The sequence below is a fragment of the Kogia breviceps genome, chromosome 18 (assembly GCF_026419965.1).
Source record: "Kogia breviceps isolate mKogBre1 chromosome 18, mKogBre1 haplotype 1, whole genome shotgun sequence".
Taxonomy (NCBI): domain Eukaryota; kingdom Metazoa; phylum Chordata; class Mammalia; order Artiodactyla; family Physeteridae; genus Kogia; species Kogia breviceps.
The window spans coordinates 46,344,057-46,369,991 of NC_081327.1; the positions used below are offsets into that span (position 1 = coordinate 46,344,057).

At 44.1% G+C, this 25,935-nt stretch overlaps 1 long non-coding RNA gene, 1 other non-coding gene and 1 pseudogene across 2 annotated transcripts in view; 2 read left to right on the plus strand and 1 right to left on the minus strand.

Moving 5' to 3' along the window:
* The window catches only part of LOC136793004 (uncharacterized), a 51,048-nt gene that overhangs the window by 12,593 nt on the left and 12,520 nt on the right, over positions 1 to 25,935 (minus strand). The window lies entirely within an intron of this gene.
* Positions 12,519 to 12,625, plus strand: LOC131745667 (U6 spliceosomal RNA). The gene has a single exon (XR_009332401.1). It is a non-coding gene; the product is annotated as a U6 spliceosomal RNA (small nuclear RNA).
* Positions 17,374 to 17,969, plus strand: LOC131744393 (4-hydroxybenzoate polyprenyltransferase, mitochondrial pseudogene; annotated as a pseudogene).

Below are 25,935 nucleotides of genomic sequence, written 5' to 3' on the forward strand. Positions count from 1 at the left end.
GAAGAAAGGAACAAAAAGGGAGGGAGGGACAAACAAAACAAGTAGTATGATGGTAGACCTAAAGTTCAATCATATTAATGAAAGGCAGAAATTGTCTAATGGATAATAAAAAAGCAAGGCCAAACTATATGTTCTATAAGAATCATGCTTTTAATGTAAAGACAGATGGAAAAGTAAGTGGATGGAAAAAATATAACTGGTAAACGTAAGAAGCTTGGAGGGTACTATTACTATCAGATAAAGCAGACTTCAGGACAGAGTATTACTAAAGGGTAATCATAATGGGGTTAATTCGGGGAGACAAACATGTATGTGCCTAGTAACAGAGCTTCCAAACAGACAAAGCAAAAATGGACACATTTAAAGAGAGACAAGACAAACCCACAAGCACAGTTGAAGATTTTAACATCTTCTCTCAGCAACTGATAGAACTAGACAAAAATTCAATCAAGATATATAAAATATGAACACCACTATTAACCACCTTGATCTGACATTGATAGAACACTTCACCAGGACTTCCCTGGCAGTCCAATGGTTAAGACTCCACACTCCCAGTGTATGGGACACAGTTTTGATCCCTGGTTAGGGAACTAAGATCCCACATGCCACACAGCACAGCCAAAAAAAAAATTTTTTTTTTCACTAATACCTGTGGAATATACATTCTTTTCAAATGCACATAGCACATTCAACAGAATAGATATCTGCTGGGCCGTACATGTCTTGTTTAGAAGGATTGAAATCGTACTGAGTGTTCCCTGACCACAACAGAATCAAATTAGAAATCGGTAACAAGACAACTGTAGTATAAGCACCTGACTGTTGAATTTTTTTTTAATTGTAATGCAGGTGCCCGGCTTAAGCTTTTGACTACTGTGGCATCCATCTAAAAGACAGATATCCCAAATAACAGGAGACCCTACCTGTGACCACTGAGTCGGTGGGTCATGCCTGGACCATGTGTCCTGACCCAGACAAGTGAAATAGCACCAATGGCACCATGAAAGGGGTAATACAGTGGAGGCGTCAGGTCTCTGTGTCACCACTTGACTCACTGCTATGGCTCTTCCTCCCCTGACCCAATGGGATATATCATGGGTCCAATCCCTGGTGCAATGTTGCTAAAAAATTAATAGACCAATATCAACGCCCTAGACATCTGGTGCCAGCTTCTCCTAAGAACCCTGCAGAGGTGCACCAGCTCCTTGATAAACTCAGAACCTCTGACGAAGCATCCTGTGCTGCCACACACCAGCATGCCAGGCCCTTATGTTCCACTCCAGAAGCTGAGGAGCTGTTCCCAAAGACCCTGTGAGTACTGTGCTAGTGGAAGCTGACCTCGCTGGGGCACCCTGAAGAGGAGAGCAGCCGCTTACAAAGAGGGCTCACAGGGATGTCATCCACAAACATCCAGTAACAACGCATAAGATTAAGGTAACAGGAGAGAATCACAAAGTAGAAACAGATCAGAAACTATACCTTAACTGAAATTCAAACCTTCCTGAAAGATTTTGGGAGACAGGATCAAGATGGCGGAGGAGTAGGACAGGAAGCTCACCTTCTCCCACAGAAACATTAAAAATACATCTACAAGTGGAACAGTTCACACAGAACATCTACTGAACACCAACAGAAGACCTCAGACTTCCAAAAGGGCAAGAAAACCTCCACATAACCAGACAAAAGGAAAAGGAAAAAGAAAAAGGAGTTGGGATGGGGCCAGCACCCAAGGGAGGGAGCTGTGGAGGAAAGGTTCCCACCTCCTGGGAAGCCTCCTCACTGCAGGGAGATCAGCCTGGATGGAGGGGGAGCTTTGGAGCCTAGAAGGAGAGTGCAGCAACTGGTTTGCAGAAGGCAAAATGGAGAATAACCTGCACAGAAGGTCAGCACCACTGCCCTGCACTCCCCACCCTGAGACCCCCATCTGTTTGTGCAAGTGGGGGCTGGGTGCTGACGTTCAGGCTTCAGAGGTCAAACCCAGGGAGAGGACTGGGGTTGGCTGCCCAGGGACAACCTGAAGAGGCTGGACTGTGGCAACTGAGGGTGTACTCAGAAGAAGCCTGGGTCCACAAGAGAGGCAAGGTACCATTACTGGGGGGCACATGAGGAGAGGGGCAGGACCACAATAAGAGCTTCTTTCCTGTAAGCCCTCCCACACAACAGGACACTGCCTACAGGAGCTTTGGGGGTGAGTGCAAATTGATGCCATCATCATGGGCTGCAGAAGTGGGCACAGGCCACTGCTACAAGACCCATGATCAGGTACCAAGCACTGCCCCTGCTGTCCCCGGAGTGTGCAGACAGCAGCTGCACATACAAGACCTGTGAGCAGGCAGCAAAGCCTGCCCCCACCATCCTGGGAGTGAACAAGGGCCGCTGCATCTGCACACCCCATATCAAGAAGATAACAGCCAGCACACACTGAGGAAAGAGACAGCAAGCATCCGAACTAAAAGCAGCCCCTCGATTTCAGAAAAGATGGCAGAGTAGAAGGACTTGAGCTCACCTCCCCTCACAAAAACACTCAAATCACAACTAACTGCTGAACAACCATCTACAAAAAAGACTGGAAACTACCAAAAAAGCTATTTTACAAAGACAAAGAGGAAAATATAAAAAGACAGGAAGCCACAACGAGACAGTAGGAGGGGCACTTTAGCAACATAATCAAACCCCACACCCGCATGGAGGGTGACCCACAAACTGGAAAATATTTATATCGCAGAGGTTCTCCCACAAGAGTGAGAGTTCTGAGCCCCACAGCAGGCTCCTCAACCTAAAGTCTGGCATCAGGAGGAGTAACCCCCAGAGCATTTGGCTTTGAAGGCCAGCAGAGCTTGAGTGTAGGAGCTCCACAGGACTAGGGGAAACAGAGACTCCACTCTTGGAGGGAGCACACAAGCTTACACATACACTGGGATCCAGCACAAATCAGTAACTCCATAGAAGCCTGGGCTGGACCTACCTACGAGTCTTGGAGGGTCTCCTGGGGAGGGGGAGGTTGGCTGTGGCTCACAGTGGGGTCAAGGACACTGGTGGCAGAGAGGCCCCAGAGAAAGCTGATTGCGTGAGCTCTTCCAGAGGTCGCCATTTTGGCATCAAGACTTGGTCCTACCCAACAGCCTACAGGCTCCAGTGCTGGAACATCTCTGGCCAAACAACCAGCAGGATAGGAACACAGCCCCACTCATCAGCAGACAGGCTGCCTAAAGCTGTTCTGAGCTCACAGCCACCTCTAAACACACCTCTTGACATGGCCCTGCACGAGATGGACAAGACCCAGTCCACCTACCAATGTGCACGCACCAGTACCTCCCACCAGGAAGCCTGCACAAGCCTCAGGACCAACCTCACCCACCAGGGGGTGGACTCAAGAAACAAGAGGAGCTACAATCCTGCAGCCAGAGAAAAGGAAACCACAAACACAGAAAGTTAGACAAAATGAGACTGCAGACAAATATATTCCAGACAAAGAAACAAGATAAAAACCCACAAGAACAACTAAATGAAGTGGACATAGGCAACTTACCTGAAAAAGAATTTAGAGTAATGATAGTAAAGATGATCCAAGATCTCAGAAAAAGAATGGAGGCACAAGAAATGTTTAACAAAGAGCTAGAAGGTTTAAGGAACACACAAACAGAAATGAACAGTACAATAACTGGAATGAAAAATACACTAGAAGGAATCAGTAGCAGAATAACTGAGGCAGAAGAATGAATAAGTGAGCTGGAAGACAGAATGGTGGAAATCACTGCCATAGAACAGAATAAAGAAAAAAGAATAAAAAGAAATGAGGACAGTCTCAGAGACTTCTGAGACAATATTAAATGCACCAACATTGGCATTATAGGGGTCCCAGAAGGAGAGAGAGACAGAGGGCCTAAGAAAATATTTGAAGAGATTATAGCTGAAAACTTCCCTAACATGAGAAAGGAAATACTCACTGAAGTCCAGGAAGCGCAGAGAGTCCCAGGCAGGATAAACCCAAGGAGGAACACGTCAAGACACGTATTAATCAAACTGACAAAAATTAAAGACAATAAGAAAATATTAAAAGCAACAAGGAGAAGCAACAAATAACATACAAGGGAATCCCCGTAAGGTTATCAGCTGATTTTTCAGCAGAAACTCTGCAGGCCAGAAGGGAGTGGCATGATATATGAAATCAAGGGAAAGGGAAAGTGATGAAAGGGAAAAACCTACAACTAAGAATACTCTACCCAGCAAGGCTCTTGTTCAGATTCGACAGAGAAAAGCTTTGCAGATAGGCAAAAGCTAAGAGAATTCAGCACCACCAACCCAGCTTTACAACAAATCCTAAAGGAACTTATCTAGGTGGAAAAGAAAAGCCCACAACTAGAAACCAGAAAATTACAAATGGGAAAGCTCACTGGCAGAGGCAAATATAAAGTAAAGGTAGGAAATCGTCCACACTCAAATATGATATTAAAACAAGCAATCATGCAAAGAGGAGAGTACAAATGCAGGATATTGGAAAAAAAGAGACCAGCAACTTAAAATAATCTTGTACATATATAAACTGCTATATAAAAACTACACAGGAACCACAAACCAAAATTCTACAATAGATTTCTACAAAAAAGAAACAGGAATCCAAACACAATACTAAAGATAGACATCAAATCACAAGAGAAGAGAAGAGGAATGGAAGCAAAAAGACCTTCAAAAACAAATTCAAACAATTAACAAAATGGCAATAAGAAGATACATATTGATAATTACCTTAAATGTAAATGGATTAAATGCTCCAGCCAAAAGACAAAGACTGGCTGAATGGATACCAAAACAAAACCTGTATATATGCTGTCTACAAGAGACCCACTTCAGATCTAGGGACACATACAGACTGAAAGTGAGGGGATGGAAAAAAGTATTCCATGCAAACGGAAATCAAAAGAAAACTGGAGTAGCAACACTCATATCAGAAAAAATAGACTTTAAAATAAAGACTGTTACAAGAGACACAGAAGGACACTACATAATGATCAAGGGATCAATCCAAGAAGATATAACAACTGTAAACATATATGCACCCAATATAGGAGCTCCTCAATATATAGAGCAAATACTAACAACCATAAAAGGAGAAATCAATAGTAACACAATAATAGTGGGGGACTTTAACACCCCACTTACATCAATGGACAGATCATCCAGACAGAAAATCAACAAGGAAACATAAGCCTTAAATAACACATTAGACCATATGGACTTAATTGATATTTACAGAACATTCCATCCAAAAGCAGCAGAATACACTTTCTTCTCAAGGACAAATGGAATGTTCTCCAAGATCACAATTTGGGACACAAATCAAGCATTCGTAAATTTAAGAAAATTGAAATCATAGCGCGCACCGTTTCCAACAACAATGCTATGAGATTAGAAATTAATTACAGGAAGAAAAAACAGTAAAAAACACAAAGACGTGGAGGCTAAACAATGTGTTACTAAACAACCAATGGATCACTGAAGAAATCAAAGAGGAAATAAGAAAATATCTAGAGACAAATGAACATAAAAACACGATGATCCAAAACCTGTAGGATGCAGCAAAAGCAGTTCTAAGAGGGAAGATTATAGCAGTACAATCTTACCTCAGGAAACAAGAAAAATCTCACAAAAACAACCTAAACTTACACATAAATCAACAAGAGAAAGAAGAACAAACAAAACCCAAAGTTAGTAGAAGGAAAGAAATCAAAAAGGTCAGAGCAGAGATAAATGAAATAGAGACAAAGAAAACAACAGAAAAGATCCATTAAACTAAAAGCTGGTTCTTTGAAAAGATAAACAAAATTGATAAACCTGTAGCCAGACTCATCTAGATAAAAAGAGAGAGGGCTCAAATCAATAAAATTAGAAATGAAAAAGGAGAACTTACAACAGACACCACAGACATACAAAGGGTCATAACAGACTACTACAGATAACTATATGCCAGTAAAGTGGACAACCTAGAAGAAATGGACAAATTCTTAGAAAGGTCCAATCTTCCAATACTGAACCAGGAAGAAATAGAAAATATGAACAGATCAATCACAAGTAGTGAAACTGCAACAGTGATTTTAAAACACCCAATAAACAAAACTCCAGGACCAGATGGCTTCACAGGTGAATTCTATCAAACATTTAGAGAAGACTTAACATCTATCCTTCTGAAACTCTTCCAAAAAACTGCAGTGAAAGTACACTCCCAAACTCATTCTATGAGGCCACTATCACCCTGATACCAAAACCAGACAAAGATACCACAAAAAAAGAAAATTACAGGTCAATATCAATGACGAACATAGACACAAAAATCCTCAACAAAATAGTAGCAAACCAAATCCAACAATACATTAAAAGGATAATACAGCATGATCAAGTGGGATTTATCCCAAAGATGCAAGAATTCTTCCATATGCACAAATCAATCAGTGTAATACAGTAAATTAACAAATTGAAGAATAAAAACCATATGATGATCTCAATAGGTGCAGAAAAAGCTTTTGACAAAATTCAACAGCCATTTATGATAAAAAACTTTCCAGAAAGTGGGCATAGAGGGAATATACCTCAACATAATAAAGGCCATATATGACAAACACACAGCTAACATCATTCTCAATGGTGAAAAACTGAAAGCATTTCCTCTAAGATCAAGAACAAGACAAGATGTCCACTATCACCACTTTTATTCAACATCATTTTGGAAGCCCTAGCCATGGCCATAGGAGAAGAAAAAGAAAAGCAATCCAGGTCTCTTTTTCTGCAGACTTACAAAGAGGTTTATGTGGGCCCACAGTGAGATGGCAGCAGCTTAAAGGCCAAGAAACAAGGCCTCAAATGAAACACCAAGTACTCCTTGGCATGAGCCCTCCCAGAGTCCGCCATTAGCCCCACCAAAGAGCCCAGGTAGGCTCCAGTGTTGGGTTGCCTCAGGCCAAACGACCAACAGGGAGGGAACCCAGCCCCACCCATCAGCAGTCAAGTGAATTAAAGTTTTACTGAGCTCTGCCCACCAGAGCAACAGCCAGCCCTACCCACCACCAGTCCCTTCCATCAGCGAACTTGCACAAGCCTCTTAGATAGTCTCATCCACCAGAGTGCAGACAGCAGAAGCAAGAAGAACTACAATCCTGCAGCCTGTGGAACAAAAACCACATTCACCTAGAAGAATTAAAGAACAAACAAACAGAGATGAACAATACAATAACTGAAATGAAAACTACACTAGAAGGAATTAATAGCAGAATAACTGAGGCAGAAGAACAGATAAGTGACCTGGAAGACAGAATGGTGGAATTCACTGCTGCAGAACAGAGTAAAGAAAAAAGAATGGAAAGAAATGAAGACAGCCTAAGAGACCTCAGGGACAACATTAAACACAACAACATTCGCATTATAGGGGTCCCAGAAGGAGAAGAGAGAGAGAGAACGGATCAGAGAAAATATTTGAAAAGATTATAGTTGAAAACTTCCCTAACATGGGAAAGGAAATAGCCACCCAAGTCCAGAAAGCACAGAGAGACCCATACAGGATAAATCCAAGGAGGAACAAGCTGAGACACATAGTAATCAAACTGGCAAAAATTAAAGACAAAGAAAAATTATTGAAAGCAGCAAGGGAAAAAAGACAAATAACATACAAGGGAACTCCCATAAGGTTAACAGCTGATTTCTCAGCAGAAATTCTACAAGCCAGAAGGGAGTGGCATGATAAAGTGATGAAAGTGAAGAACCTACAACCAAGATTACTCTACCTGGCAAGGATCTCATTCAGATTTGATAGAAATCAAAAGCTTTAGAGACAAGCAAAATCTAAGAGAATTCAGCAACACCAAACCAGCTTTACAACAAATGCTAAAGGAACCTGTCTAAGTGGGAAGTACAAGAGAAGAAAAGGACCTACAAAAACAAACCCAAAACAATTAAGAAAATGGTTATAGGAACATACATATCGATAATTACCTTCAACGTGAATGGATTAAATGCTCCAACCAAAAGACACAGGCTTACTGAATGGATACAAAAACAAGATCCATCTATATGCTGTCTACAAGACACCCACTTCAGACCTAGGGACACATACAGACTGAAAGTGAGTGGATAGAAAAAGATGTTCCATGCAAATGGAAATCAAAAGAAAGCTGGAGTAGCAATATTCATATCAGACAAAATAGACTTTAAAATGAAGACTGTTACAAGAGATACAGAAGGACACTACATAATTATCAACGGAACACTCCAAGAAGAAGATATAACAATTATAAATATATATGCACCCAACATAGGAGCACCTCAATACATAAGGCAACTGCTAACAGCTATTAAAGAGGAAATCAACAGTAACACAATAATAGTGGGGGACTTTAACACCTCATTTAAACCAATGAACAGATCATCCAAAATGAAAATAAATAAGGAAACAGAAGCTTTAAATGACACAACAGACCAGATAGATTTAATTGATATTTATAGGACATTCCATCCAGAACCAGCAGATTACACTTTCTTCTCAAGTGCGCATGGAACATTCTCCAGGACAGATGACATCTTGGGTCACAAATCAAGCCACAGTAAATTTAAGAAAACTGAAATCATATCAAGTATCTTTTCTGACCACAACGCTATGAGATTAGAAAGAACTACAGGGAAGAAAACGTAAAAAACACAAACACATGGAGGCTAAACAATACATTACTGAATAACCAAGAGATCACTGAAGAAATCAAAGAGGAAATCAAAAAATAAATGACAAAGAAAACATGATGACCCAAAACCTATCAGATACAGCAAAAGCAGTTCTAAGAGGGAAGTTTATAGCAATACAGTTCTACCTTAAGGAACAAGAAACATCTCATATAAACAACCTAACCTTACACTTAAAGCAATTAGAAGAACAAAAAAACCCCCCAAAGTTAGCAGAAGGAAAGAAATCATAAAGATAAGATCAGATCAGAAATAAATGAAAAAGAAATGAAGGAAACAATAGCAAAGATCAATAAAACTAAAAGTTGGTTCTTTGAGAAGATAAACCATTAGCCAGACTCATCAAGAAAAAAAAAGGGAGAAGACTCAAATCAATAGAATTAGAAAGAAAAAGGAGGAGTAACAAGTAACACTGCAGAAATACAAAGGAACCTGAGAGATTACTACAAGCAACTATATGCCAATAAAATGGACAACCTGGAAGAGATGGACAAATTCTTAGAAAAGCACAACCTTCTGAGACTGAACTAGGAAGAAACAGAAAATATAAACAGACCAATCACAAGCACTGAAATTGAGACTGTGATTTAAAATGTTCCAACAAACAAAAGCCCAGGACCAGATGGCTTCACAGGTGAATTCTATTAAACATTCAGAGAAGAGCTAACACCTATCCTTCTCAAACTCTTCCAAAATATAGCAGAGGGAGGAACACTCCCAAACTCATTCTATGAGGCCACCATCACCGATACCAAAACCAGACAAAGATGTCACAAAGAAAGAAAACTACAGGCCAATATCACTGATGAACACAGATGCAAAAATCCTCAACAAAATACTAGCAAACAGAACCCAACAGCACATTAAAAGGATCATGCACCATGATCAAGTGGGGTATATCCCAGGAATGCAATTCAATATTGAATGCAATTCAATATATGCAAATCAATAAATGTGATACACCATATTAACAAACTGAAGGATAAAAACCATATGATCTTCTCAATAGATGCAGAAAAAGCTTTCGACAAAATTCAACACCCATTTATGATAAAAACCCTCCAGAAAGTAGGCATAGAGGGAACTTATCTCAACATAATAAAAGCCATATGTAACAAACCCACAGCCAACATCGTCCTCAATGGTGAAAAAGTGAAACCATTTCCACTAAGATCAGGAACAAGACAAGGTTGCCCACCTTCACCACTCTTATTCAACATAGTTTTGGAAGTTTTAGCCACAGCAATCAGAGAAGAAAAAGAAATAAAAGGAATCCAAATCAGAAAAGAAGAAGTAAAGCTGTCACTGTTTGCAGATGACATGATACTACATATAGAGAATCCTAAAGATGCTACCAGAAAACTACTAGAGCTAGTCAGTGAATTTGGCAAAGTAGCAGCATACAAAATTAATGCACAGAAATCTCTTGTACTCCTAAACACTAATGATGAAAAATCTGACAGAGAAATTAAGGAAACATTCCCATTTACCATTGCAACAAAAAGAATAAAATACCTAAAAATAAACCTACCTAAGGAGACTAAAGACCTGTATGCAGAAAACTATGACACTGATGAAAGAATTTAAAGATGATACAAACAGATGGAGAGATATACCATGTTCTTTGATTGGAAGAATCAACATTGTGAAAATGTCTATACTACACAAAGCAATCTACAGATTCAATGCAATCCCTATCAAACTACCACTGGCATTTTTCACAGAACTAGAACAAAAAATTTCACAATTTGTATGGAAACACAAATGATCCTGAACAGCCAAAGCAATCTTGAGAAAGAAAAACGGAGCTGGAGAAATCAGCCTCCCAGACATCAGACTATACTACAAAGAAGCTACAGTAATCAAGACAGTACGGTACTGGCACAAAAATAGAAATATAGATCAATGGATAGAAAGCCCAGGGATAAACCCATGCACATATGGTCACCTAATTTTTGATAAAGGAAGCAAGGATATACAATGGAGAAAAGACAGCCTCTTCAATAAGTGGTGCTGGGAAAACTGGACAGGTACATGTAAAAGTCTGAAATTAGAACACTCCCTAACACCATACTCAAAAATAAACTCAAAATGGATTAAAGACCTAAATGTAAGGCCAAACACTATAAAACTCTTAGAGGAAAACATAGGCAGAACACTCTGTGACATAAATCACAGCAAGATCCTTTTTGACCCACCTCCTAGAGAAATGGAAATAAAATCAAAAATAAACAAATGGGACCTAATGAAACTTCAAAGCTTTTTCACAGCAAAGGAAACCAATAACAAGATGAAAACCTCAGAATGGGAGAAAATATTTGCAAATGAATCAACGGACAAAGGTTTAATCTCCGAAATATACAAGCAACTCATGCAGCTCAATATCAAAAAGACAAACAACCCAATCCAAAAATGGACAGAAGAACTAAATAGACATTTCTCCAAAGAAGATATACAGACTGCCAACAAACATGTGAAAGGATACTCAACATCACTAATCATTAGAGAAATGCAAATCAAAACTATAATGAGGGGCTTCCCTGGTGGCGCAGTGGTTGAGAATCCGCCTGCCGATGCAGGGGACACGGGTTCGTGCCCCGGTCCGGGAAGATCCCACATGCCGCGGAGCGGCTGGGCCCGTGAGCCATGGCCGCTGAGCCTGTGCGTCCGGAGCCTGTGCTCCGCAATGGGAGAGGCCACAACAGTGAGGCCCGCATACCACAAAAAAAAAAAAAACTATAATGAGATATCACCTCACACCAGTCAGAATGGCCATCATCAAAAAATCTACAAACAATAAATGCTGGACAGGGTGTGGAGAAAAGGGAACCCTCTTGCACTGCTGGTGGGAATGTAAATTGATACAGCCACTATGGAGAACAGTATGGAGGTTCCTCAAAAAACTAAAGACAGAACTACCATACAACCCAGCAATCCCAACACTGGGCATATACCCTGAGAAAACCATAATTCAAAAAGAGTCATGTACCACAATGTTCACTGCAGCTCTATTAACAATAGCCAGGACATGGAAGCAACCTAAGTGTCCATCAACCGATGAATGGATAAAGAAGATGTGGCACATATATACAATGGAATATCACTCAGCCATAAAAAGAAGTGAAATTGAGTTATCTGTAGTGAGGCGGATGGACCTAGAGTCTGTCATACAGAGTGAAGTCAGTCAGAATGAGAAAAACAAATACCATATGCTAACACATATATATGGAATCTGAAAAAAAAAAAAAGGGTTATCAAGAAACTAGGGGCAGGACAGGAATAAAGACACAAACATAGAGAACAGACTTGAAGACCAGGGAGGGGTAAGGGTAAGCTGGGACAAAGTGAGAGAGTGGCATGGACTTATATATACTACCAAATGTAAAACAGATAGCTAGTGGGAAGCAGTCACATAGCACAGGGAGATCAGCTTGGTGCTTTGTGACCACCTAGAGGGGTGGGATAGGGAGGGCAGGAGGGAGACGCAAGAGGGAGGACACATGGGGATATAGGTATACATATAGCTGATTCACTTTGTTATACAGCAAAAACTAACACACCATTTTAAAGCAATTATACTCCAATAAAGATGTTAAAATATATATATATATATGATACTACTTATATGTGGAATCTAAAACAATAAAAAAAATACAAATGCACTTATTTCCAAAACAGAGACTCACAGACATGGAAAACAATCTTATGGTTACCAAAGGGGAAAGGGAGGTGGGGTGGAGGGATAAATTAGGAGGTTGTGATTAACATATACACACTACTATATATAAAGCAGAGTGCTCGCTTCCGCAACACATATACTAAAATTGGAACAATAAAGAGAAGATTAGCATGGCCCCTGCACAAGGAAGACCCACAAATTCATGAAGTGTTCCATATTTTTGTTCAGAAAACGTAATGAAGATGAAGATTCACCAAACAAGTTCTATATGTTGGTTACCTATGTTCCTGTCACCACTTTGAAAAATCTACAGTTAATGTGGATGAGCACTAACCGCTGCTTGTCGAATTAAGTTATAGAACTGCCAAAAAATAATTAAAATAAAATAAAATAACCAACAAGGATGTACTGTACAGCACAGGGAGCTATACTCAATATTTTGCAATAACCTATAAGGGAAGAGAATCTGAAGAAGTATATGTATATAATCACTGTGCTGTACAACTGAAACTAACATGATATTGTATCACTAAATCAACTACACTTCAATTTTTTAAAAAACAGCAAGAACAGGGCTTCCCTGGTGGCGCAGCGGTTGAGAATCCGCCTGCCGATGCAGGAGACACGGGTTCGTGCCCTGGTCCGGGAAGATCCCACATGCCGCGGAGCGACTGAGCCCGTGAGCCATGGCCGCTGGGCCTGCGCGTCCGGAGCCTGTGCTCCGCAACGGGAGAGGCCACAACAGTGAGAGGCCCGCATACGGCAAAAAAAAAAAAAAAAAAAAAAAAAAAAAAAAACAGCAAGAACAACAAAAAAGTCTTAGGAGCTCTGTGCCAGAAATGGAGATGAGGATCAAATATTTATTTCTTATTATAAATCAATCTCCCAAACAACCAAGTTTCACAGGTGTCAACCAAGAAATAGTGCAGGAGGCTGCAAATAAGAAACAAGTTTACTGGGCGTTATAAGACTTGCAATTCAGGAGCCTGAACACAGATTCAAGTAAAACCAAAAGAGTGTTTCCAGGAAGAGTCACAGCTTACAGAGGCAAAAAGCCATGAAGTTAAAAGTTGCCTGGCAAGAACTGTGATCAGCTCTGACACAAGTTGGAAAACATTTGTCCTTAAGGAATCACAAGTTATTTTAGGGTCGGGTCCAATAAGTAGATAGGCTATCATGAGTTATTTTAGGGTAAGGGCCTGATAAGTATCTTGAGTTTCTGGCAGATGTTCTGAATGGCTCCATTAGGACAGTAAGTGGTCAAAAGGTCAGATTCCATCCAGGCTGAGATATGTATAAATCACATTTCCTTAATGGCCTCCAGGCTCTCTTAGCAATGGCAACTCCATTTTGTTTTTCCTTTCACACAGTCCACCCCTTGGTCTTCAAACATGAATCCTTTATAACAAAACAATCTTAAAAGTCAAAAGATACTGGCACATTACTAGAATACCATTTAGTTATTAAAAAGTATCCAGTTCACCAGCATTTCATATGAAAATGTCTACCACAGTGAGGCTGAAACCGAGGGCAGTCAAGAGTTCGATCTCTTAAACTCTAACTTGCTTAGTAACATCCCATAACCTGCCCTCACCAATCAAGATTGTCTTAATTGTTCCTGGAAATTGCATACCCTCCAAGCTTCACATAGCTTAGACACATAGCTTACGGTAAGACTCCTTTAACCACCCCCAACAGATAACACCTGTGACCCAAGGGTCACTATAGTAACGGTTACTTAGTTTTTCAGGAACATGGAGTTAGTCTTGCCAAGTTCAAACTGTCTGGCACCATTGACCCTCCCGCTGGGCCAGCACAAGTGTCCAATGGATGACTTTTTGATGTCAGGGCCAAAATCTCCACCCTCGGATCATGCTAACACCACCATTTTCTGAACATGCACCCCTGACGAAGCATGTAACTCAGATAAGCCTGTACAGAGCAGCCAGTACTTCACCTTTTTGCTGCCTCCAATCAGTTGGAAAGTCAGCTGATAGCTTTCTGGGAGCTCCCTTGTACATAACTTGTTGCTTTTCCCTTGCTGCTTTTAAGATTCTCTGTTTTTAATTTTTGCCATTTTAATTACAGTGTGTCTTGATGTGATTCTCTTTGGGTTGATTCTGTTTGGGACTCTCTGTGCTTCTTGGACCTGAATGACTGTTGCCTTTCCCAGGTTAGGGAAGTTTTCAGTTACTCTATCTTCAAACACACTCTTGGTCCCTTTCTCTCTCTCTTCTCCTTCTGGGATCTCTATCATGTGAATTTTAGTATGCTTGATGTTGTCCCAAATTCTCTTAAACTGTCCTCATTTCTTTTTATTTTTCTTTTCTGTTCAGCTTCAGTGATTTCCATTACTGTCTTCCACCTCACTGATCTGTTCCTCTGTCATCTAATCTACTTTTGATTCCTTCTAGTGTATTTTTTATTTCAGTTATTGTATTCTTTAGCTCTGTTTGGTTCTCCTTTATAAATATAAAGGCTCTTTGTTTAACTCTTTATTAAACTTTTCACTGTTTTCATCCATTCATCTCTCGAGTTTTTTAATCATCTTTATGATCCTTACCTTGAACTTTTTTTTTTGGCTGCATTGGGTCTTCGTTGCTGCATGCAGGCTTTCTCTAGTTGCAGCGAGTGGGGGCTACTCTTCATTGGGGTGCATGGGCTTTTTTTTAGTTCTTCTTCTGGGGTTTTATCCTGTTCCTTTGTTTGGTATATGTTCCTCTTGTCACATCATTTTGCCTAATTTTGCTGTTTTTATTTCTGTGTATCTGGTACATTGGTATTATTTCCTGACCTTGGAGATGTGGCCTTTTGTAGGAGATGTCCTAAGCCTCCCAGCAGCACACTCCCCTCTGGTCACCAGAGTTATGTGCTCTGGGGTGCCCCTATGTCCATGAGGGCTGTGTGGGTCCTTCTGTTGTGGTGGGTTGACCCTGTGGGCGGTCTGGTAGGCGTGGCTCGTCCCTGGTCCAGTTGGTTGCCAGGCCCTCCTTGTGCAGAGGCTGCCAGCCATAGTTCCCGGGGCTGGGTCACAGGCAGCTGGCGGTGGAAGCCTGGGGGAGGGGGGGTCCCAGGGCTACTGCTGGCCCACCGGTGGGCAGAATGGGGTTCTAGGGTGAGTAGCTGTGGGGCTGGGGCTCCCAGGTCCATCGTCAGCCTGCTGGCGGTTAGGGTCAGTTCCCCACACGGCTGGCTGCAGGTTCCGGGATGTCCCAAAGCTGGACTTGGCCCACTGGTGAGTGGGGCTGGAAACTGGAGTGGCTGGCTGAGGGGTGCAAGGTGTCTCAGGGCTGGTGTTGGCTTGCTGGTGGACACAGCTGGGGCCCAAGGAGCCCTGGGGCTGGTGTGTTATCTGGGTCCCGACAAGGCCAGCTGCACAGCTGCAGTGATCCTGGGGCTGGTGTCCACCCACCGGTGGGTGAAACCAAGTCCTGGGGCCAGTACCAGCCCACCAGCATACAGAGTCAGGTCCTGAGATCTCTGGCTGCAGGGTCCAGGGGTCCCAGAGCTGGCGTCAGCCCACTGGTGGGTGGGGCTGAGGCCCAGGGGGTCCCGGGGCTAGTGCTGGATTGCTGGTGGGTGGATCCAGGTCCCAGGGTCTCTGGGTGCAGGTCCCTGGGGGTCCCTGAGTTTGAACCCAATTTTCATTGTATATGTGAGGAGATTTCCCCCACAACAAACAACTCAATTCTGAGGCCACCTACCTGGAGAGGTAAGCAGCTTTTGGCAGGAAAGAGCTCTTGGCAGTAAAGAGCTCTCTGCAGGAGGCCCCTTTTGGCTTGTCACTTTAGCTAAGCTATAGTCTAACTAACCTTAAGCCAGGCACCCCCATGCTCTACTCATCTCCAGCCCAAGCACACCTTTCCTAACTTTGTTTTTTTTTTTAAAATAAATTTATTTATTTATTTTTGGCTGCATTGCATCTTCATTGCTGCACGCGGGATTTATCTAGTTGTGGTGAGTGGGGGCTACTCTTCGTTGCAGTGCACAGGCTTCTCATTGCAGTGGCTTCTCTTGTTGCAGAGCATGGACTGTAGGCACGAGGGCTCAGTAGTTGTGGCATGTGGGCTCAGTAGTTGTGGCTCTCGGGCTCAGTTGCTCCGTGGCATGTGGGATCTTCCCGGACCAGGGCTCGAACCCGTGTCCTCTGCACTGGCAGGCAGATTCTTAACCACTGAGCCACCAACTTTCCTAACTTTGGATCACACAATACTGTGCCTAACCTGTTGGTTCTTTCCATAGATCAAAGAAGTAGAAAGGAAGAATAAGTGACAGATGGCCAGATCTCCTCCCTAGCTTCCCCTTCAGTAATCTCTCAAACAAACTGTGTGAACAAGATAGCATCTAAAGAAAGGTCGACAAGCCTGCATGCAGTGGGAGATGGTGACAAGTCCGATCCCCTATTTCAATGAGTAACTGAGACCATTTCCCCATTTCCCTTTAAAAACTTCCATGGCCGATGCTGGGCGCGGGAGGCGTGGGGCTCGCGGGCCAGGACGCAGGCGTGGCTATGGGGCTTACACGGCCGCTCCGTGGCCTTGGCGCACGCGGCCCGCGAGCTCCACACGGGAGCCTGGCGGCACTCGTCGGGGCTGGGGCCGGGCGGGCGTCGGCGGAGCCTGTCGGTGGAGGGGATCGTGAATTCGGCGCCCCACCGTCTGCAGCCCCACCTGTGTCTCATGCGGTTGGACAAGCCCATCGGAACGTGGCTGCGGTATCTGCCACGTACTTGGAGCACTGCTTTCGCAGCCCAACCAGGCTGTTTTCCGGATTGGTACATATTATCCCTCTTTGGCACTGGAGCTGTTCTGCTGCGTGGAGGAGGCTGTACTATTAATGACCTGTGGGACCGGGACTACGATAAAAGGGTTACAAGAACAGCAAGTCACCCAATAGCTGCTGCAGACATTTCAACTTTTCAATCCTTTGTTTTTCTCGGGGGACAGCTGAACCTGGCACTAGGCGTTCTTCTGTGTCTGAATTACTACAGTACAGCTCTTGGAGCAGCAGCCCTACTTCTTGTCATCACCTACCTGCTAATGAAGAGAATTACATACTGGCCTCAATTAGCCTTGGGGTTGACTTTTAATTGGGGGGCATTACTTGGATGGTCTGCCATCAAGGGCTCCTGTGATCCACCTGTTTGCCTCCCTCTTTATTTTTCTGGAATTATGTGGACTCATATACGATACTATCTATGCTCGTCAGGACAAGACAGCTGATGCTCTGATCGTGCTGAAGTCCACGGCAGGGCTGTTCCGTGAAGATACCCAGCGGTGGCTCGCTGGCTTCAGTGTGGCGATGCCGGGGGCGCTGAGCCTGCTGGGAGTGAACAACGGTCAGCCTGTGCCCTACTGCACTGCTGTGGCTGCTGCAGCAGGAGCGCATCTGGCTCACCAGGTTTACACTCTGGATATCCACAGACCTGAGGACTGTTGGGATAAATCCACCTCCAACAGAACAATAGGACTGATCATTTTTTTTAGGGATTGTCCTTGGGAATTTGTGGAAAGAAGAGGAGACAGATGAAACAAAGAAAAATATAGATAATAGAATGGAAAATTAGCAAATTAAGTTTATCTGGGGATTTTAAAAATAAACTTTTACAAAACACTCTCAGGTCTTATTACTACATTACCGGATCTGAATAACAGTCTTACAATATGTTAATGAATTACAAACCAGTAGATGAAGTTTTAGAGCATTTTTTAAATGGACTTAGATGTCATTATCAAGCAAATTATCTTTTTTTTTTTTAAAGATGATGTTGAGGGTAGGAGTTTATTTATTTATTTATTTTTGCCATGTTGGGTCTTCGTTTCTGTCTGTGCGAGGACTTTCTCTAGTTGTGACAAGCGGGGGCCACTCTTCATCGCGGTGCGCGGTTCTCTCACTATTGTGGCCTCTCGTTGCGGAGCACAGGCTCCAGACGCGCAGGCTCAGCAGTTGTGGCTCACAGGCCCAGCTGCTCCGCGGCATGTGGGATCCTCCCAGACCAGGGCTCGAACCCATGTCCCCTGCATTAGCAGGCAGACTCTCAACCACTGTGCCACCAGGGAAGCCCTGTTTTAGAGCATTTTTGCCCGGATTTTAGTTCAAGTATGTACTAGTTGAATTCTAACCCTGTCACAGAAACCAGGAACTCTTCAGGATTTGCCATCACCTGGAGTATTCTTAAGTTAATGCATGCTTCTCATTATAATTCTCATCTGCAGTTACAGGAATTATGTGCGTTTTGGCACTTTAGAAAAAAAACCTAATGTGTGTCTCATCTAAATGAATGTCTCTGTATGAAAATGGACTCCCTTTTTAGGGGAAAATAAAAGTTGCTACAGAAAGTTTGGGCTTATTGTTCTCTGTGTTGACCTTTACTTACTGCCGAAAGCTGTAATTCAGGAAACTACTCTATTTTTTTATATTTTAAGAGAATTTAAATCAATAAATAAACATTTTTACCTATTATACCTGTTCAAAACAAAACAAAACAACAAACTTCTATGGCCAAGCATAATCTTCAGAGTTAGATTTGGGACACGAGTCTGCCTTCTCCCCAGAATGCTAGCTTTCTGATTAGGCACATTAGGAAAAGGAACATTTTCCATTTCTCCTAACACTTGCCTCTTGAGTATTGATGTTCAAGCAGTGAGAGCAGCTGGACCCGTTTGGTAGCCTCAGATTCTGCATTTTAAGTGTTCAGTCTTACCAGACAGCACCCCAACTCATTTCACACTCCAGTCACAGGTCCACGTTGTTACCTGTGCTTCTGACCAACCAGCTATAAATCAGACGTTCCCACGACCCCCTCCTTGGGTTCAATGAATTTGCTAGAGTGGCTCTCAGAACTCCGGAAACTCATTTTTACTCACTGGATTTATTACATAAGAATATAAGTCAGGTGGAACAGAATAGTAGTCAGTGGAGAGCCCAGAAATAAACCCACACACCTACAGTCAATTAATCTGCAACAAAGGAGGCAAGAATACATAATGGAGAAAAGACAGACTCTTCAGCAAGTGGTGTTGGAAAAGCTGGACAGCCACATGTGAATCAATGAAGTTAGAACACCCCTTCACATCATACACAAAAATAAATTCAAAATAGCTTAAAGACATAAATGTAAGACTGGATACCATAAAACTTCTAGAAAAGAACATAGGCAAAACATTTTCTGACATAAGTCGTAGCAACGTTTTCTTAGGTGAATCTCTCAAGGCAATAGAAATAAAAGCAAAAATAAACAAATGGGACCTAGTTAAACTTACAAGCTTTTGTACAGCAAAGGAAACTATAAACAAGATGAAAAGACAACCCACAGAATGGGAGAAAATATTTACAAATGATGGGATTGACAAGGGCTTAATTTCCAAAATATACAAACAGCTCATACAGTTCATACAGCTCAATATCAAAAACAAACAACCCAATCAAAAAATGGACAGAAGACCTAAATAGACATTTCTCCAAAGGAGACTTACATATAGCCAACAGGCACATGAAAAGATGCTCAACATCACTAATTATTAGAGAATTGCAAATCAAAACTACAATGAGGGGCTTCCCTGGTGGTGCAGTGGTTGAGTCAACCTGCCGATGCAGGGGACACAGGTTCGGGCCCTGGTCTGGGAGGATCCCACATGCCGCAGAGCAACTAAGCCCGTCAGCCACAACTACTGAGCCTGCATGCCACAACTATTGAAGCCCGCATGCCTAGAGCCCATGCTCCACAACGGGAGAGGCCACGGCAGGGAGAAGCCCATCCACCACAACAAGGAGTGGCCCCCGCTTGCCGCAACTAGAGGAAGCCCGTGCCTAGCAACAAAGATCCAACTCAGCCAAAAATAAATAAATTAATTAATTAAAAAAAAAAACCACTATGGTGAGGTACCATCTCACATGGGTCAGAATGGACATCATCAAAAAGTCAACAGATAACAAATGCTGGAGAAGGTGTAGAGAAAAGGGAACCCTCCTACACTGTTGGTGGGAATGTAAATTGGTGCAGCCACTATGGAGAACAGTATGGAGGTTCCTCAAAAACCTAAAACTATAGTTGCCATATGATCCAGCAATCTCACTCCTGGGCATATATCCAGAGAAAACCATACTTCAAAAAGATACATGCACCCCAATGTTCATTGTAGCACTATTTACAATAGTCAAGACATGGAAACAACCTAAATGTCCATTGACAGATGAATGGATAAAGAAGTGTGGTACATATATACAATGGAATATTACTCAGCCATAAAAAAGAATGAAATAATGCCATTTGCAGCAATGTAGATGGACCTAGAGATTACTTTCTGAAGTCAGTCAGAAAGAGAAAGACAAATAGCAGATGATATCACTTATACATGAAATCTAAAATATGACACAAATGAACTTATCTACTAAACAGAAGCAGAATCACAGACACAGAGAACAGACTTGTGGTTGCCCAGGGGGTGGGGGGAGGGATGGACTGGGAGTTTGGGATTAGCAGATGCAAACCATTAGATACAGAATACATAAACAAGGTCCTACTGCATAGCACAGGGAACTATATTCAATATCCTGTGATAAACTATAATGAAAAAGAATATGAATAGGAATGTGTGTATATATATATATATATATATATATATATGTATAACAGAATCACTTGGCTATACGGTAGAAATAAACACATCATTGTAAATCAACTATACTTTAATAAAATAAATTTTTTTTAAAAAGACTATAACTCAGGGGACTTCTCTGGTGGCGCAGTGGTTAAGAATCTGCCTGCCGGGCTTTCCCTGGTGGTGCAGTGGTTAAGAAGCCATCTGCCGATGCAGGGGACACAGGTTCGAGCCCTGGTCCAGGTAGGTCCCACATGCCGCGGAGCAACCAAGCCCGTGCGCCACAACTACTGAGCCTGTGCGCCACAACTACTGAGCCTGTGCGCCACAACTACTGAGCCTGTGCGCCACAACTACTGAAACCCACGTGCCTAGAGCCTGTGCTCCACAAAAGAAGCCACCACAATGAGAAACATGCACACTGCAATGAACAGTAGCCCCCGCTCGCCGTAACTAGAGAAAGCCCACATGCAGCAACGAAGACCCAATGCAGCCAAAAATAAATAAATAAATGAATGTATATAAGTCAGGAACAGCCAGACGGAAGAGATGCACAGGGCAAGGTATGGGGAAGGGCACGGAGTATACGCGCTCTCTGCAGGTGTACCACCCCCCCTGAATCTCCACGTGTTCACCAGCCCAGAAGCTCTCCAAACCCCGTCCTTGGGGGACTTACGGGTGCTCCATGACATAGGCGCGATTGATTCAACCTCCCTGGAGATCAGACCCCTCTAATCACATGACTGGCTTCTCCAGCAACCAGCTCCCAACCTTAGGTGAGTTCCAAAAGTCACCTCACTAACATAAAAAAGACACCTTTATGACTCTCATCACTTCAGAAATTCTAAGAGTCTTAGGAGCTCTGTGCTAGAAATCGGGATGAAGAGCAAATATTTGTTTCTTTTTATCAGTCACAATATCACAAACGGGTTTATTATTTCCATGGCCATAGTGACCCAAATGACCCCTTTATTTCCAACCCTGAAGAGGCCCAGTTTGACCTTGAGTCCAGAGAATTCTTTTTACGGGGCACTCCCCCCTTGTTACAGGGTGGCAGGACTACATTTTATTGGAGTTGCTGAAACCATCCAAAAGGCACTGGAGGGCGCTGACACAGTTGCTAGACATGGAGGAGATGCCCACCCAGAAGCCCAGATACTCCAGACTTGAGAAAATTCATTTGGGGAAACCTCACTAAAATGGAGCCAAGAGACCAGAAAAGGGAGCTCCCCCCACATACACTCCGCCATCAACACAGACCTCGACAGAAAGAGACCCTTACTTGGCATCTCCCACAGGAAGTGACAGCGCCATCTCCAGTAGGAGGAAGATTTTCTCCTTGCCTGGCAACAGCTCAGCCAATGAGAGACTGTCACCTCCCAAGCATGAAAAGCCCCTATACTTCAAACTCCCAGTTTCCCCCAATGGACTTTGGTTTATAACAGCCCCTCCCAACTTCCCCTTCTCTAGGAAAGAGGTTCCTCTCCTTTGTTTTACTGGACTTCCATGTGATTTGCCATAGTTGCACGTCCCAAATCGCAATTCTTTGCTGTTCTCGAATAAACCAAGTTTGCTAGGCTGTTTCACTGTTTCAGGTTACAGACTCATGGCCCTCTACTCCAGCTGCCCTGGAGGGGTCTCCCTTGAAACCGGCATTCTCCAGCCACAGCCTTCCTCTGCTGTCCACCTTCCTGCCGCACAGACACCTTCTGACCCCGAGCCTGTCCCCGACACTCTCTCTGCCCGCTTCCCTAACCTCCAGGACTAGCAGCCACCTAAGTCCCTACCCTAGAAAACTGGCAGCTCCCTGAGGCTTGTCCCACCTCCTGAGGACAATCACCCTCACACCACTCTGGTGGCCCATTTGGGACAATAAAAATTTACTCCTTTTTGGCCCTATTAGGCTCTGGGGCCCAAGTCACTGTCATTCGAGGCAATTCCTCTAAATTCCCTAAAAGGAAGTCCTTTGCCTATAAATCAATGAAAGGTGTAAAAACCCGTTCGGATGTAACTACTGAGACCATTCATCTCAAACAGCTAGCTACCTCTGGTGGTGCCCCCCTGGGTTTCTTCTCCTATTGCAGGCATGGATCCACTGACACAGCACCATGCCCCATGGACTAAGCCCAAGCTCTTGGCTTTTCTGGTAGGACTTGCCAACTGGACACCGGTGACTCTTTCTCCGGGTCAAGATGGTAAACATTCCCCAATACTGTTTTAAACAGGGCACTGAAGGCCCATGTCCTATCATTAAAGATATGCTTGAGAGACTTCCCTGGTGGTCCAGTGGCTAAGACTCTGAGCTCCCAATGCAGGGGGTCTGGGTTCGATCCCTGGTCAGGGAACTAGATCCCACATGCAGCAACTAAGAATTAGCATGCTGCAACTAAAGATCCTGCATGCTGCAATGAAGATCCTACATGCCTCAACTAAGACCCGACACAGCCAAATAAACAAAATATTTTAAAATAAATACATAGGACATCCCACAGTGGTTAAGAATCCGCCAGCCAACGCAGCCCACACGGGTTCGATCCCTGGTCCGAGAAGATCCCACATGCCGCGCAGCAACTAAGCCCGTGTGCCACAACTGAGCCCACGTGCCACAACTACTGAAGCCCACGCGCCTAGAGCCCGTGCTCCGCAACAAGAGAAGCCACCGCAATGAGAAGCCCACGCACTGCAATGAAGAGTAGCCCCCACTCGCCACAACTAGAGAAAGCCCGCATGCAGCAACGCAGACCCAACGCAGCCAAAAATAAAAATAAATAAACTTTAAATAAATAAATACGTATATAAATAAATAAAGATATGCTTCAGCTGAGAGTCATTAGCCCCACGGTCTCCTTTGCAATAGCCCCATGTGGCTGGTACTTAAGCCAGCCACTAATGATGGCGCCTCACCATTGACAATGGAAACCTCAATGCTCAGGTTCTCCCCAGTTAAGGCTTCAACTCCTAATATCATAGAACTCATTGAGGACATAACAACGGGTCCAGGGAGCATCCTCAGTAGTCGCCAACCTACTCACCAGTTCTGTTCTGTTCCCGTCATGGCAGATGGGGACATGTTCCCAGGGAGACCCACCACTCCCTCGGGCGGATTGATTTCCTCGGCTGCTGCCCCCCTCCTGCCGACACACTCATCGCCGCTGACACGCGGGACCCCTCTGCTCGACCCCTGCCCGGGGTTCCTCCTCAAACAGGCCTTTCCTGACTACTTCTGTCTTGTGCCCTTTGCATCACTAGACACTATGGACTCTGACCCGGGCACCCACTTTGCTGGCCTCACCAAGCACGAGAACAGCGTATTTTCTTCCTTTTTCGGACACGCTGAGCCACGCCCAACAGCTTTGCGGATCTCAGCTCCCCGACCAGGGAGCGAACCCGGGCCAGCAGTGAGGCACCGAGCCCTAACCACTGGCCCACCAGGGAATTCCCAGAATGGCCTCCTTAAAGAGCCTCTCCTTACGTTGCTGTCAAGCAAGTGGTCCATGAAATGCATCAAGCTAGGACCCCATCTTGCTCGATTCTCACCCCCTGGGCCTTCCTATCCCACATAACAATTACTATCCACCCCCGACCCCGAAGCTCCACTTTCAGTCATCTCCGGCAATCCTCAAGCTTTCACCCTCCAAGACAGTGTCCTTTTTATTCTGACCTCTGACTCCACTCCCCCCCTTCCGCTATGGTTTTTCCATCATTTCATCATTTGCTTCACGCTGGTGGCCTGATCGAGGGTAGGTGGTCCAATGCGACCCCCCATCGGTGCGTGTCCTCCAGGCCAGAAGCCCAGCAAGTTAGTGCGAAATCATTTCTTCTAAAGCCCTGACAATGGAGGGGTCACCTCCATTGCGGTCACTCTCCCTGTTTACAGAGGCTGCAAGGGCTGGCAGATGAAATGAGATCTCCTACTAATTCACAGGAAGTAGAACTCATTGCCTGAGGACCAATCCCTGGCACAGTTTGGGTGTCTGAAAAAGGGAGAGAAACTCTCTGCTCGGTAGATTTGAGCCAAACTTGGAGACGAGAACACGGTGAGAGAGCTACAAGTCATGGCCGTACCCCCATGCTAGACGCCGTAACCCACAACCCACAGCTTTCTCCCCAAGCATCACCACTCATCTGTTCATCAATATACAACTAGCTCAGCCACGGAACCTCCACCCCGCCTGCCCAAGCTCATCAAGCATCAGTCCTCTACGTGGCTGTGACCGTTCTTATGACTTTGCACTGGCCGGGGTGATGGGGTTACTGGTAGACCCCCCGGGCCAACCATCATGCAGATCCAATACTGGAACATACCGCTCCCGCTTGCAATTGCACCACCGGGTGGAGAAGCAGGGAGTGTCGGAGAGCCCTACTGAGAAGGGCTCAGGTCACTACGTCACCCAGCCTGGGGCGAGGGATGGAATCCCTTTACAGGCAACTGGTCCTCTGGAAGCAGTGTCTGAACGACACTCGCCTCCGGATTCCTAGACATGGAACACTGCTACCAGCTGGCCCTGCTATTGCCTGTACATAAAACCCCTCTGGTTATGGGGACTGTGATCTCATGGTTTCTCCTCTGCCCTCACGGATCGGTCCCAGGAAAGAGCATTCCTGAGATCCTCTCTAGCCTGGAACATAAATGTGCGCAGGATCTTCACGTGCGCAGGATGAGCTCCTCGGGAGATGAAAGGGCAGCTGCCTATGCCATGGCCGAATGTGCCCCTGAAGACCCCAGGGAGCCCTTCACAGTCTGGTTCACTAGGAGCAGCTGCAGAGAGGCAGCTCAGTCCTCAAGGAAACCTCCGAGTCACAGCAGGGTAGCCTACGACCAGCCCATGACCAGTACCCCAACCCACAGTCCCATGGGAGGGCCGCCCACTGCCGGGGTGGCCGCCTCTCCACAGCACCTCACCTCTGAGACGGACTCATCGCTGGAGAGGG